At 48.6% G+C, this 13,969-nt stretch overlaps 1 long non-coding RNA gene across 1 annotated transcript in view; it reads right to left on the bottom strand.

Moving 5' to 3' along the window:
- Nucleotides 1–11,800: 11,800 nt before the first annotated feature.
- Nucleotides 11,801–13,969, bottom strand: part of LOC142308023 (uncharacterized) — a 105,336-nt gene continuing 103,167 nt past the window's right edge. The window contains exon 3 of the long non-coding RNA XR_012753984.1: nt 11,801–11,855. This is a non-coding gene — a long non-coding RNA (uncharacterized LOC142308023). The remainder of the gene's footprint in view (nt 11,856–13,969) is intronic.

Raw genomic sequence — 13,969 nt, 5'->3', positions numbered from 1 at the left:
GGGGGCATTCACTGCGAGTGGAAGAAAAGCGATTCCGACAGCTAAATATGAAAGGGTTCTTTACAATTAGAGCAGTCAGACTGTGGAAGGCCCTACCACAAGAGGTAGGAATGGTAAATACTACTACTACTGGATGATTTCCTCAGTACACAACATGGTCAGTTATAAATTATTTAGTGAAAAAATGTATAATTGGTGGAGGACGGTTCAACTAGATGGACGGAGGGCTTGTCTTATCCTATGTAAATCTGTTGTACATTTTGATAGCAGCAGTGTGACAAATAATATTTTATGAAATAGCATCCAATCGCTGCACAAGAAAACTGCAGCAGAAATTGATCTGAGGTTTGAGAATGAAAATCTGCAGCATTTGATTATATTATGAATATTTTCACTACACATTACGCTGTGTAATGCAGATATACAAATTTACACAACCTGTATAATGTGGTATAGATTTTCCCGCTGTGAACTTTGCTGCAGAATTTCCGTTCCGGTTCAGTTCCTGTTTTGTCAGTTGTGCACATGTGGCACCCTGGACTAGCCAGGTCGTCACAGATAACACACAAACACCCCCACCTCCATTAGACAGTAACATTAGCCAAACATAAAACCCTTGTTGCCTCCCTCCAGTGTCTGATGTCCACACCAGGTGGGGCGGAGCCAAGCGGTTGGCCCCACCCACGGAGGAGTTCACAGGCCTGGAGGCGGGAAAAGTGTCGGAGAGTAGTTTTGGAGTTTGAAGAGTGAGGAGTAAACACTTGGTTGTCTGGGTTTGTGGCCCAGGCACTGACAGCAAGGTTGGCAGACGGTGGTGGCCGTCTGCAGGAGTGGTGAAGCAACGCGGAATCGTAAGACCGGGGTCGAGCGAAGTGAAGCCAGCACACACAGGCAGGGCCATCGGACCCCGACCAGGCTTGGAGCCACCGACAATAGTCAAATCCGAGTGTGACCGGAACCCCAGGGGTTTCCTAACAACCAAAGACCAGATAGAAGGCAACCGCCCACACCGTGAGGGTATACAGCTACCGCCTAAGGCTAGAGACCCAAGGGCCAGCGCCTGCGGGCAAACGGGCTCCTCCGGCATCCATACACCGGGGAGCGGACTACCGTTGGGGATCCATAGTAGTCAAACAAGTACTTCAAGGTGCAGGGAAAGACAGCCACCATCACCTGTCCGGGGAGAGACACTGCAGCCGGCTGCGGGACCCGTCCATCCAGCCGTTTGGTTTACCGAGGACTTTGTGCATTTCTTACTGAGTGAGTACACCCGTGCCATCCGGCACCGCGCCGCGCTGTCCCTGCAACCCTGCACCTCACCAACCCTGCCTCCCCGTCACACCACCGGGCCCCAGGACCACCGACCCCTACCCACGGAGGGGGAAAACAACATCCCAGCTGCTCCCTACCATCGCTCCCGGGATCCCCGTCACCAGCAGCGGTGGTACCCACCTTCACCTTGGGTGGCGTCACCGACTAAATTCCCCCAAACCAACCACCCCTTTCACTCACGGGCGAGGAGCGCCGCTCGAGTCCCCGGATCTGGCCCACCGCTCTAGCCACCGAGCAGCCGCAGCAGCGCCGGACCTGAGCGTTGGCGAGCGACCAGCAGCGGCGGCGTCCTCCCCGCCCGCGACACACATTCTTCCCCTGGAGCTGTATTCATAAGGCCACAGTATAGTTCAGGTGTATACTGTGTACCTCGGACACAATTGTATACCATTCAGAACCCGCAGATACATTTTTTTCTAAAGTGAACACTTTGGGAAAGTTCCCTGCTATGTCCTATTGGAATTCAATCCCGTTCTTCCTGTTCTTCTTACTTAGTGTACCTGTGATACTAGTATCTGAATACACTCAAAGGGAGGAAGCCTTTCTACTTTTGGCAATGTGGAATAGTCTATATGAGATACAGCCTTAGATTATTTTAAAGGGGTTGTCTGAGCTATTGATGACCCCTATATCAGAGGAGTTTCTGTCTGACACCCGGCACCTGCAGATCAGCTGTTATTAGCTTCGGCGGTGTCTGGATATAAGCAGTGCACTGTGCTGCAGAGCACCGCTCCATCACTGCTGAGAACTTCAGCTTAGCTTCTATTCTCTTGGATAAGAAAAGTCCCAAAATAATTTTCTCATATATCCTTATAGTGGTTGGAGCTGTGTTTTTCTGCTATAGAACAAATTCTCAACAAAACAAGGAATTAAAGGCGATCTGTCAGCAGGATTTCACACCCAAACTATTTGTATTCACATCTAGCTCTTTCACAGACAAATCCAGCAATATCTTTACATGGCCAGTCCGATCCTTCATTACTGAGAAATCAGTGTGTGAATTGACAGCCGCTGTGCTATGTGATTTCAGGCAAAGGAGCCGTCAGTCAAGCAGCTGGAGGCGGCGCTGGGTGGGGAAAAGAGATGGAGTGACAGAAGCTTTAAATCTATAGCTTTAGCTGCATATAAATTAAAACACTGATTTCTCAGTAATGTAGAAACAGACTGGCCATGTACAAATATTGCTGGACTTGAAGGCATTACATCCATATATAAATAGTTTGGGGCGAAAATCTTGCTGTCAGATTTCCTTTAAAGGGATTTTCCAAGACTGCAAAAAAAAAAAAATGCCCAATGGATGAAAAATTTGCAGAATAACATTTACTCCCTTTGGGTAATATTTTTTTTAGATCTCACATAAAGCTTCCAATAGCGGTGGCTTCAGGTAGCCAATATATTATCTTTTAAATTCTTGGTTTTGCAATGGCTTTGGGGCTGCTGTTAAGCGGGCTTTACACACTGCGATATCGGTCCAGATATCGCTAGTTTGGGTACCCGCCCCCATCTGTTGCGCGACACGGGCAAATCGCTGCCCGTGTCGCACAACATCGCCCAGACCCGTCACACGTACTTACCTGCCCGGCGACGTCGCTGTGACCGGCGAACCGCCTCCTTTCTAAGGGGGCGGTCCGTGCGGCGTCACAGCGACGTCACTGAGCGACCGCCCAATAGCAGCGGAGGGGCGGAGCTCAGCGTGACGTAACATCCCGCCCACCTCCTTCCTTCCGCATAGCGGCCGGGAGGCAGGTAAGGAGAGCTTCCTCGTTCCTGCGGTGTCACACGGAGCGATTTGTGCTGCCGCAGGAACGAGGAACAACCTTGTTACTGCTGCAGTAACGATTTTTGAGAATGCACCCCCATGTTACCGATGAGCGATTTTGCACGTTTTTGCAACGATGCAAAATCGCTCATCAGTGTCACACGCAACGGCATCGCTAATGCGGCCGGATGTGCGTCACCAATTCCGTGACCCCAACGAGTTTGCATTAGCGATGTCGTAGTGTGTAAAGCCCCCTTTAGAGAAAAAAAAGTGTCAGCCCATTTATTCTCACATATCTGAAACCTCTGTAAAACATGTATTAGCATCTTTTATTTCTCCCCTCTTATAATTCCCTTGCTTTTTCCTTATTCTTGCATGTACTAAATAGCCTTAGTAGTAATTTTAATGCAGTTTTATAAGTATATGATTTCCTGATTATACCGTATTGTAGCCTTAAGGCCTTATTACATGGGCCGATTATCAGTTGAATGAACATTAATTTCCGATCATTGGCCCCGTATAAACATGGCAGCGATCAGCAGACAAATGCGCAAAGCCTTGTTTGTCGGCTGACTACATCTTTTAGAAGGCCTTAAAAAATAATCACTTTTGTCAGAATATCCACCCCGATATGTAAGTGGAGCACCCCACGGGGTCTTGGGGATACTCGTCACCGGGCCGGTGAAGGTCAGGGGATGTCACGGGTGTCCCTGCCTGGTTTCGTGACCCCGAGGTGTCCACGTAAGGATGGATGAATGGGATGATGGTGGGGAGATGAGGATGAAAGGGGTTGTTATCTCATGACGCCACCTGTGGTGTGCGGCCAGGGATTAGCTGCCGCTGTGGGTGCTGTCCTCTGGGACGGATGGTGTCGCAGCTCGGATGGTTCGGCTCCCCACGGGTAGAGCCTGGCCCCAGAGGAGAATGATGGTGGTTGCAGTGGCCATTGGCGCTGAAGCGCGGGGCGCCGGCAAGGACGGGCTGACACAGTCTTTGTGGTTCAAGGTTTTTACTCACTGTCCATTAACCCACGTTTCTGTCGTGATGGGCCTCAGCCGATCCCGGATAATTTGGAGGTCACCACCGATGTTCCCACTGTGTGTGCTTTCTGGTTGGGGTCCTTCCAATCCCGGTGGGTGGAATATGGAATGGGCTGCGAGTGTTTCCTGCACTCTCCACAGACCCTGGAATCCCCGATAGCTGTAGCGAGCCTGGGCTGAGCTGCTAGCTCCAAAACCCCGGGCCTTGTAGTGCTTCAGAAGTGTAAGGTGATGCCTGGACCGAGGTCCTGTCTGTGCTTCTCACCCCAAGCTGTGCCCAGGATCACTCCTCAAGTGTAAAGATGCTCCTTACTTTTCCCCAATTGGTGCCCGCCCCCCAGGTGGTTGTCCTAGCGCCTGGGTCATTCCCATGCCTCGTGATGGCCACCCCCTATCTACCCTAGGCCAATCCCAGTGGGAAAGCACCTAACTGTGTGTGTGGTTTGTGAATGTGAGAAACACCAGTGATTAACCGCTTCCTTACCCGGGAGGAGTTCTGCACCTTAAATGAGGTGCAATATCCTGTGGCGACTGAAGCCTCAGGGGCGCCACATAAGCGTGTATGGGGACAGATGTATTGTTAGTCTCCATACAGTTTGTATTCGTCTTTTTAAAAAGGTTCTAAAATGAGAACCAAGTCATCTATGATGTTATCGATCTGGGCAGATTTTAGGAGTTACAACATTCAAGTAAATGAATCCACAAAGCTGGCGGCATTGTCTATAAGTATCCAATATAATACCCTAGCTCATCTACCATAAGACCCATTACATTGTCTGCTTCATCTCTACGTCCTACAATTAATAAATCATATACATTATAAATGTCCAGGAGTCAGACTATAATAGCCAGGACTATAATGTTTAGTAAGTTAGACTGAATGTATATATATATATATATATATATATATATACAGAAAGAAATAATAAAATATTCATGCGCCCTGCTATCTCTGTGTCTGATGACTATGTTGTGCTGTATCTATTGTATTTGCCTTTATCTTTATTACTCACTTATTGTAGCCTAATTCTCATTAATTTGCTTGTATACATCTGTACTTGCTCAGATTTCTTCCATTTCTCTTGCAAGGGTTGAACAAACCATTGGTGCAGCCCCAAGAGGTAAGGGGGTCCATCACCTTCCAAAGCAGGTGGAATTGGGCATTAGGATGAGCTATTGGACTGACAAGGGCCCATATATTGTTCCTGCACACGGGCCTCTTCTGTCTGTGTCCGCACCTGCTTTTATGACTATTATCTCTATGACTATCATGCAGTTGACAGCCAGCCACCTTTGCCATCTGCACAGTTACATTCATGAATATGTACCAGGAAGGTCAGTGAGTTTAAACAAATCTAGAAATGAAGAATCACATATTGCAGTGCTTACTATCAGATTAATGGGTTATTCCCAGCCTCATAAATGGACATTGCCATTTGTGTTTGTAAATATAGGCACTTTTGCAATTTGCTGTTTATTAAAATTTTGAGATATTAACACTTTTTCCTTTTGTTTAAAGCTAGTTGCCTAGGAGACCGACCACTGCTGCTGTCTAATTTGTGAAACAATATAGATACAAGAAATGCGGGTTTAATGCTGCGCTAGAAACCACATGAATCCAGGAGTATGTGATGAAATCCTGTTTCTTTTTTTCTGCTGGTCAACGCGTTTCAAAGACATATCCGTCTTTTTCTTCAGGACAAGAAAAAAACAGTATACTGTTCTTTTGTCCTGATGAAGAAGTCTGATATGTCTTTGAAACGCGTTGACCTGCAGAAAAAAAGAAAAAGGATTTCATCACATACTCCTGGATTAATGTGGTTCCTAGCGCAGCATTAAACCCGGATTTCTTTTATCCACATTGTTTTATCTCTCGCTTTGGGGCTGCTGCTGACCACTTTTTGATATATGTGTGTCGCGGGCGGAGGAGGGGACGCTGCGCTCACCCACTGCTCGGGTCCGGCTGCTGCTGCTGCTGCTCGGTGGTGGCTCGAGCAGTGAGACGGATCCCGGGGACTCGAGCGGCGTTCCTCGCCCGTGAGTGAAAAGTGGGAATGGTTTTGGGTTTAGGGATATTGTCCGTGACGCCACCCACGGTTGTGGTGAGATTGGTGACACCACCGCTGCTCTGGACGGGGATCCCGGGAGCGATGACAGGGAGCAGCTTGGATATTGGTTCTCCCCTCCGTGGGTAGGGGGTTGGTTGTCCCGGGGCCCGGTAAAGTGGGTAGGGATGGATGGCAGGCGGGTTACGGGGCCTGGTGAGGTGCAGGGTCGCGGGGGGCAGCGCTGTGCCGCACGGCACGGTAGTACTCACTCAGCCAATGACGAATGCAAAGTCTCCGGTAAACAAACGGCTGGATGGACGGGTCCCACAGACGGCTGCAGTGTTTCTCCTCCCGGCAAGTTGATGGTGACTGCCTTTCCCTGCACCTGTGTTGTGTTATGGTTCCAATGGCTTCCCACCGGTAACCCGCTCCCCAGCTTGGATGGGTGCTGAAGGAGCCCCTTTTGCCCGCAGGCTCTGGCCCTGGGAACTGTAGCCTTGGCGGTGACTGTGTTTCCCTCTACGGTTTGAGCGGTTGCCTTCAATCGGGTCTTGACTGCTGGGAAACCCCGGAGGTTCCCTTCGCTAACGGATTTGACAAATTTAACGGCGACTCCTAGCCTTGTCGGGGTCCGTAAGCCCTGCCGGATGGTGCTGGCTTCTCTTTACTCTCCGATCCGGTACCGCCGGGCCACCGCCCGTCCATGGTCCATACGGTTTGCTCCAATTAGCCTCTCCTGCAGACGGTCACCACCGTCTGCCAACCTTGCTGAGTGCCCGGGCCACACACCCGGACACGGTCAGTCTCCTCTGCTACCACTTCACTTCCTAAAACTTATCTGGAAACTTTTACCACCTCCAGGACTGTGAACTCCTCGGTGGGCGGGACCAACCGCCTGGCCCACCCCCTGGTGTGGACATCAGCCCCTGGAGGAAGGCAACAAGGATTTTGTGTTTGGCTTCGGTGTGCCTAACAGGGGTGTGTGGGGTGTGTTGGTGTAGTTCTGTGACGACCTGGCTTGTCCAGGGCGCCACATGTGCATCAAGGAGTTGTGCCTGACACAACTTCAAGAGGTGAGTGTGCCTTGGGCTCCATATTTGCGAAATCTTATACCTGGTAAGACCCTATGTGCGCTTTCTCTTCCACAGACAAATAATTCATTGCTGTCTAATTTGTGGACAGTACAAAGATGCTGTTCGGGATTAGGAGGTAATTAGGAGTTAATTAGGAGGCACACTCCAGCGATCAAGGTCAGCTTCACAACAGTGATTACAAGCTCAATAGAAAAGAGCTTGTGAATACTGTGCATGTTCAGCTGTCTAACAGCAATGGTCGGTCACCAAGGCAACCAGCTGTAAACAAAACAAGAGTGTGAATATCGCAAGAACATTTTAATACACATTAAATTATTTTGTTGTTTTTTTTTTTAATTTACAAGCACTGAGAATAATACGTATTCATGAAGAGGGCAATAATCCTTTACCTTTGTTTTATTGGTAGCATAATCCTCCTTTCTGAGCTTGAGATGTATAGAGGCTCAGCTGCACACTCCTGTAACTGACAGTACAGCTCCAGCAGCAGACAGTGTGCGCTGTGCTGTCTCCTCCATATCCAGCAGGAATTCTGCAGCAAAACTCCTACTGATTACAGTAAAAGCTTCACATTGAGGCGGCTTCCTTAGCATTTCTCGGAGTGTCGGAGTGCCCAGGGCTCTGCCTAGTGCCGGTCCTGGCACTTCTCCCCTCAGCTGCAGGAGGGTGCCACCTCAGTGTCTGTCCTGCAGGGGCTCAAAAATCTCCTCTATACAACTAAAAGGCAAAGTTATGATAGGTTCATACTAGTATTTGGGATCCATAAGGCTAGGTTCACATTTCCGTTGTTTTGCATCATTCACATGCGTTGCTTGACGCATGTGACTGATGCGTTGTACAACGTATGACAAAGAACAGAATTCATTGTCGGACTCCGTTGTGTGCGGGGGGCGGAGTGCGAGGTGGGTGGAGCCGAGCGGGGCCGTGGCGCTGAGAACGTCAGTGCCGCGGTCTGCATGGCTAGGGACAGGTGTGTGTGTGTGTGTATATGTGGCGCCCTGGACAAGCCAGGTCGTCACAGAACTACACCAACACACCCCACACCCCGGTTAGGCACACCGAAGCCAAAACACAAAAATCCTTGTTGCCTTCCTCCAGGGGCTAATGTCCACACCAGGGGCTGGGCCAGGCGATTGGTCCCACCCACCAAGGAGTTCACAGTCCTGGAGGCGGGAAAAGGAAGGAGATAGAGTTTGAAGTTTGAGGAGAGAGGAGTAAAGTGGTAGAGGGGCAGTCGGACGGCGTCCGGGTGTGTGGCCCGGACGGTACAGCAAGGTTGGCAGACGGTGGTGACTAATTTGAGCAAACCATAAGGACCGTGGACGGGCGGTGGCCCGGCGGTACCGGATCGGAGGGCAAAGAGAAGCCAGCACCATCCGGCAGGGCTTACGGACCCCGACCAGGTAGGAGTCGCCGTAAAACTGGTCAAATCCATTAGCGAAGGGAACTTCTGGAGTTTCCCAGCAGTCAAGACCCGATTGATGGCAACAGCTCACACTGTAGAGGGAAACACAGTCACCGCCAAGGCTACAGTTCCCAGGGCCAGAGCCTGCGGGCAAAAGGGGCTCCTTCAGCATCCATCCAAGCTGGGGAGCCGGTTACCGGTGGGAAGCCATTGGAACCGTAAACACAACACAGGTGCAGGGAAAGGCAGTCACCATCAACCTGCCAGGAGGAGAAACACCGCAGCCGCCTGTGGGACCCGTGCATCCAGCCGTTTGTTTGACCAGAGACTCTGTGTGAATTACTGGCTGAGTGAGTAACCCGCCTGCCATCCATCCCTACCTCCCTCACCGGGCACCGGGACAATCAACCCCACTACCCACGGAGGGGAGAACCAACATCCAAGCTGCTCCCTGTCATCGCTCCCGGGATCCCCGTCCAGAGCAGCGGTGGTGTCACCAATTTCACCACAACCGTGGGTGACGTCACGGACAATATCCCTAAACCCAAACCACCCCCTTTCACTCACGGGCGAGGAACGCCACTCGAGTCCCCGGGATCCGGCCCACCGCTCGAGCCACCACCGAGCAGCAGCAGCCGGACCCGAGCAGTGAGTGAGCGCAGCGTGCCCTCCTCCGCCCGCGACATATACATGCGGAGTGCGGGAGGGGGCGGAGCCGAGCGGGGAAGTGTCGGGCTCCCTGCACACGTAGCCAGGATAAATATCGGGTAAAAACTAAGCAAAGCACTTTGCTTGGTTACCCGATATTTACCTTGGTTACCAGCGTACACCGCTTAGCGCTGGCTCCTTGCACACGTAACCAGGGTAAATATCGGGTAACTCGAAAAAGCGCATTGCTTGGTAACTCGATGTGTATCCTGGTTACGTGTGCAGGGAGCCAGAGAGAGCATGCGCAGCGAAATCCTACGGATTGCGCTGCTCAAAAAACGTTACAAGCTGCGTTCCTTCTGCCCCGCGGTCAGTCGTTCCACGACTGATTAGTCGGGCGGAGGGTGCAATGCAGCATCATCAGTCACAATCTGACGCTCATTCAAGTCTATGGGAACAACGGAATCCGCCAAACGGATTCCGTTGTTTACCAGAGCAGCGGATTGTGACTGATACAATTTAATGGAAGTGTGAACCTAGCCTAATGGATCTAGATAAAGATACAAACAAAAGTGAACAGAAATGGATCCCAAACTGACAGCAACTGAAGCCAAAGTTGGAACCTGAAGACCCATCTCTTCCAACAAGCCTACAACCTACAATAACCCTGAGTCCAGTACACCACTGCACAACCAGCTCTGTCCTCACCTATTGTATCATCACCCATCCCCTGTAGACTGTGAGCCCTCGCGGACAGGGTCCTCTCTCCTCCTGTACCAGTCTGTTTTGTACTGTTAATGATTGTTGTACGTATACCCTCTTTCACTTGTAAAACGCCATGGAATAAATGGCGCTATAATAATAAATAATAATAATACAGAGAAGCTTGATCTTCCATTTGACATCTGTTTAGGTTTTATTTTAAACGAAACCATTTCTACCAGAGGTGTCTCTGAATATCTCTGTTTTTTAATCCACGGTGTTTAGTATGGATCTGATACACAGTAAGCATAATGGATGACCATGTGTTATAATCATAATGTAAAAAAAATATGGAGGGTCCATTCCCTCTGCTTTCCAAAAATGTAAAGTTCTGCAGATTATGTTTTTTAAACTATCCAAAAAAAGAGATAGAAAATGGAATTGATGTAAACAGGTAACACTTTTAAATTACAAATTTGGTTCAGTTCAAATGGCTCCTATTTAATTAAGCTTTTTGCTTCTGTTCTTCTGCTCCTCTAACATATCGGAATAAAGGAAAGAAACATATTAGTGTGAACACTACCTAGAAGTGGTTGTAAGTGAAGGAAAGGAACCAGCTTCCAGGAAAATGTCAATAAAATCCTCTTCTTTATTGGATTCTTTAAAATCGTACATAATAGTGGATCTCACAAGAAAAAGACAGGAGTGACAACCAGCACTGGATACCAGACACATTTCAATCAAGAACTTGATCTTAGGGGTACTTTGCACACTACGACACCGCAAGTGCGATGCCGGTGGGGTCAAATCGAAAGTGATGCACATCCGGCGTCACTGTCGACATCGCAGTATGTGAATCCTTTTACATATGATTAACGAGCGCAAAAGCGTCGTTATCGTATGATCGGTGTAGGGTCCGACATTTCCATAATTTTGCAGCAGCGACGGTACGATGTTGTTCCTCGTTCCTGCGGCAGCACACATCACTGTGTGTGAAGCCGCAGGAGCGAGGAACATCTCCTTATCTGCGTCCCGGTGCAATGAGGTAGGAAGGAGGTGGGCGGGATTTTTACGTCCCGCTCATCTCCGCCCCCCTGCTTCTATTGGCCGCCTGCCGTGTGACGTCGCTGTGACGCCGCACGACCCGCCCCCTTAGGAAGGAGGCGGGGTCGCTGCCAGAGAGACGTCGCAGGGCAGGTGAGTGCATGTGAAGCTGCCGTAGCGATAATGTTCGCTATGGCAGCAATCAAAAGATATCGCTGCTGCGACGGGGGCGGGGACTATTGCGCCCGGTATCACTACCATCGGCTTGCGATGTCGTAGTGTGCAAAGTACCCCTTAGTCTTGGTGATTTTGGTATTTTACCATTGCACTTCATTTCAGATTTTGCAGTGATTCCAGGGTGATAACCATAAAACTACTGGATGGACTGGTCTACATCATGGATCCCAGCAAGCTAGAGATGGCCTATAGTTGCCAGATGTGGAGTGTGCACTTTGTTTTTCTATTTCTTATAGTATCGGTGTGATAATGGTATGTTGAAGGGTTATCAGCCACCCATTCGGTTGTTCTACCGGAGTGCTTTTCTATTTCAGATCGATACATTTAATACTCTTTGTATGAAGAGAGCTTTCAGTCTGACCCTCACCAAAGGTACAAATCGTTCATGATATAATGCATCTGCACATGGGCTAATTACCATGGATTCTGTCTCTTTATTTGCAACCCAAAAGCCTTGGGAGATTTTACCTGAAATCTTAGCACTCAGCAATTCCTCCTTAATCTCTTGTATTGCTTCTATTTCATCTGCCATGTTTTTCCTAGGGATTACTGAAATAAAAATGTAAAATTGCACATACAGTACATACAGACTGACTAAAAAGACAAAATATTATACAGGCACAAACAAATTCATCTTTCCTTAAAAGGGTGGTCCAAAGGCCAAAGAAATTTTAATCTAAATTCCTATCTATTTATTTATCTAAACTAATTTATTATACATTTTTATTAACCTTTTCCTATCCTGAGTCCCTCCGGGGGGGACATTCCAAAAATTCCGTTACGCTGCTTTGTCGGGCCACTGCCTTGTTTATCATTCACATGTGAAAAAAATTGATTTCCTGTTGATTTATTTTACAAAATTCATTCATTTTGCAAAATTCTGTTTTGACGTTTTTTCCCAATTATAATAGGATTTCAATGGGCAGAGCAGGAAATTTTATTGGATAGGAAAAGGTTAAAAATTCCTTGCTGTTCCCTAACTACGCAATCTGATATATTTTTTTTCCCTGCTTCCTGTGTGATGACGCTTTGTTTGAAAATCCCAGGGCATTCTGGTATACTAAAATGAAGTGTCACCAGGAGGTAAAGGCTGCTGTCACTGGGGAGCCTCTGACCCTCCCTGAAACAAAGAGTCATCAGTGAGGCTTGTATCAGTGGGTGGGTAACTCCCTGCACGCTATGCACTGTGCACAATGACAGTGCGCTCTGTGTTGCCAGCTCAGCTCAGTAGTTATTAGGCACTAACAGAGCAGAGCGCACTGTCAGAATACCAGGAGTTCAGAGACCAGCACCGTCCCTGAAAATGATGTCACTTACGGGAGCGGTGCTGGTCTCCAAACGCCATGTACCCTTGTTTGTGTTCGCCACTGATGCAAGCATATTGGAAATCAGTTTAGAATACAGCACTGAATATATAGAGGTTTAGATTAAAATTTCTTTGACCTTCAGACCACCACTTTAACTCCAGCGGCGATAAGGCTGGTGACATTGGGATGACCATCATTGTGGTCCTTTCAGTTTAGGCTGCAGCAGAATTGATGACTCTGCCATATCTCCAGTATCGGCTTGCTGGAAGAGGCCATATGTCTGCTGTAGGAATGGCAGGGCAAAGCCAATGGGGAGTATGGTACTTGTTTTTTGGCTCAATAAATCTGTTATTTAGTCACATTCCTAAATTTATAATATCTACAATGTAAAGATCTGAACAGAAAACTGCTACAAAAATCCCAGTGACAGTGGACCCCAGGGAATTGGCCACAGCCCCACATCACACACTCTATCAACCTGCGTAGAGTACGGTACATATCAAGTGCGCAAAATTGCTATAATATTTACACAGTAAATTTTATGAAGAAAATAGCTTCCTCCCATGTCACTTGTATAAGAGCAAAACTACACCTCTAGATTTCTCTAGTTTACCAATTTCCATGGGAGTGCCAAGTTTAAACAACTCCCCCACGATAATTATGAGGGCGGCAGGACTCAAGAATCTTCCCTGAGTGGGCAGCAAACCACAGCGCCCATTAAGGAATTGCTAGATTCAAAGTATGGCAGCCCTCTTTGCAGCCAGTTGTAGTACCTAGGTCACCAGAGTGCAACAGTGGAGCATAATGATTACAATGAGTAACCTCAGCTGCTGCTGCGAAGCGGAGCGCAGCAGCATGTCAGTCATCTCAACTGCTACGCTGCCGCACTGGAAGCATGGTAGATATTGTTTGACAGAATAAGGAACGGATTCATCAAACTATTTTTGCCGACATTCTTTGGTAAAACGTTTTGAAATGTTGAAAACATTGTGCAACTTTTGAGGTTTTTGAAATAGTTTCAGGTAACTCTGCCAATGTGGGTCAGGATGGTGTGAGATGCGGCTCTACAGGCCGGCTTCAGGGCAGGAGGACTCAGATGATTAGCAATGTGAGTAGGGAGGTGTTAAGGGCACTTTACACGCAGAGATATTGCTATCGATATCGCTAGCGAGCGTACCCGCCCCCACCAGTTGTGCGTCACGGGAAAATGGCTGCCCGTGGCGCACAACATCGCTTACAACCGTCACACATACGTACCTGCCTAGCGACGTCGCTGTTGCTGGTGAACGGCCTCCTTTCTAAGGGGGCGGTTCGTGCGGCGTCACAGCGGTGTCACTAAGAGGCCGCCCAATAAAA

The sequence above is a fragment of the Anomaloglossus baeobatrachus genome, chromosome 1 (genome assembly GCF_048569485.1).
Source record: "Anomaloglossus baeobatrachus isolate aAnoBae1 chromosome 1, aAnoBae1.hap1, whole genome shotgun sequence".
Lineage (NCBI taxonomy): Eukaryota > Metazoa > Chordata > Amphibia > Anura > Aromobatidae > Anomaloglossus > Anomaloglossus baeobatrachus.
Note: the sequence above shows the minus strand (reverse complement) of the source record. Positions and strands in the feature narration are given on the sequence as shown.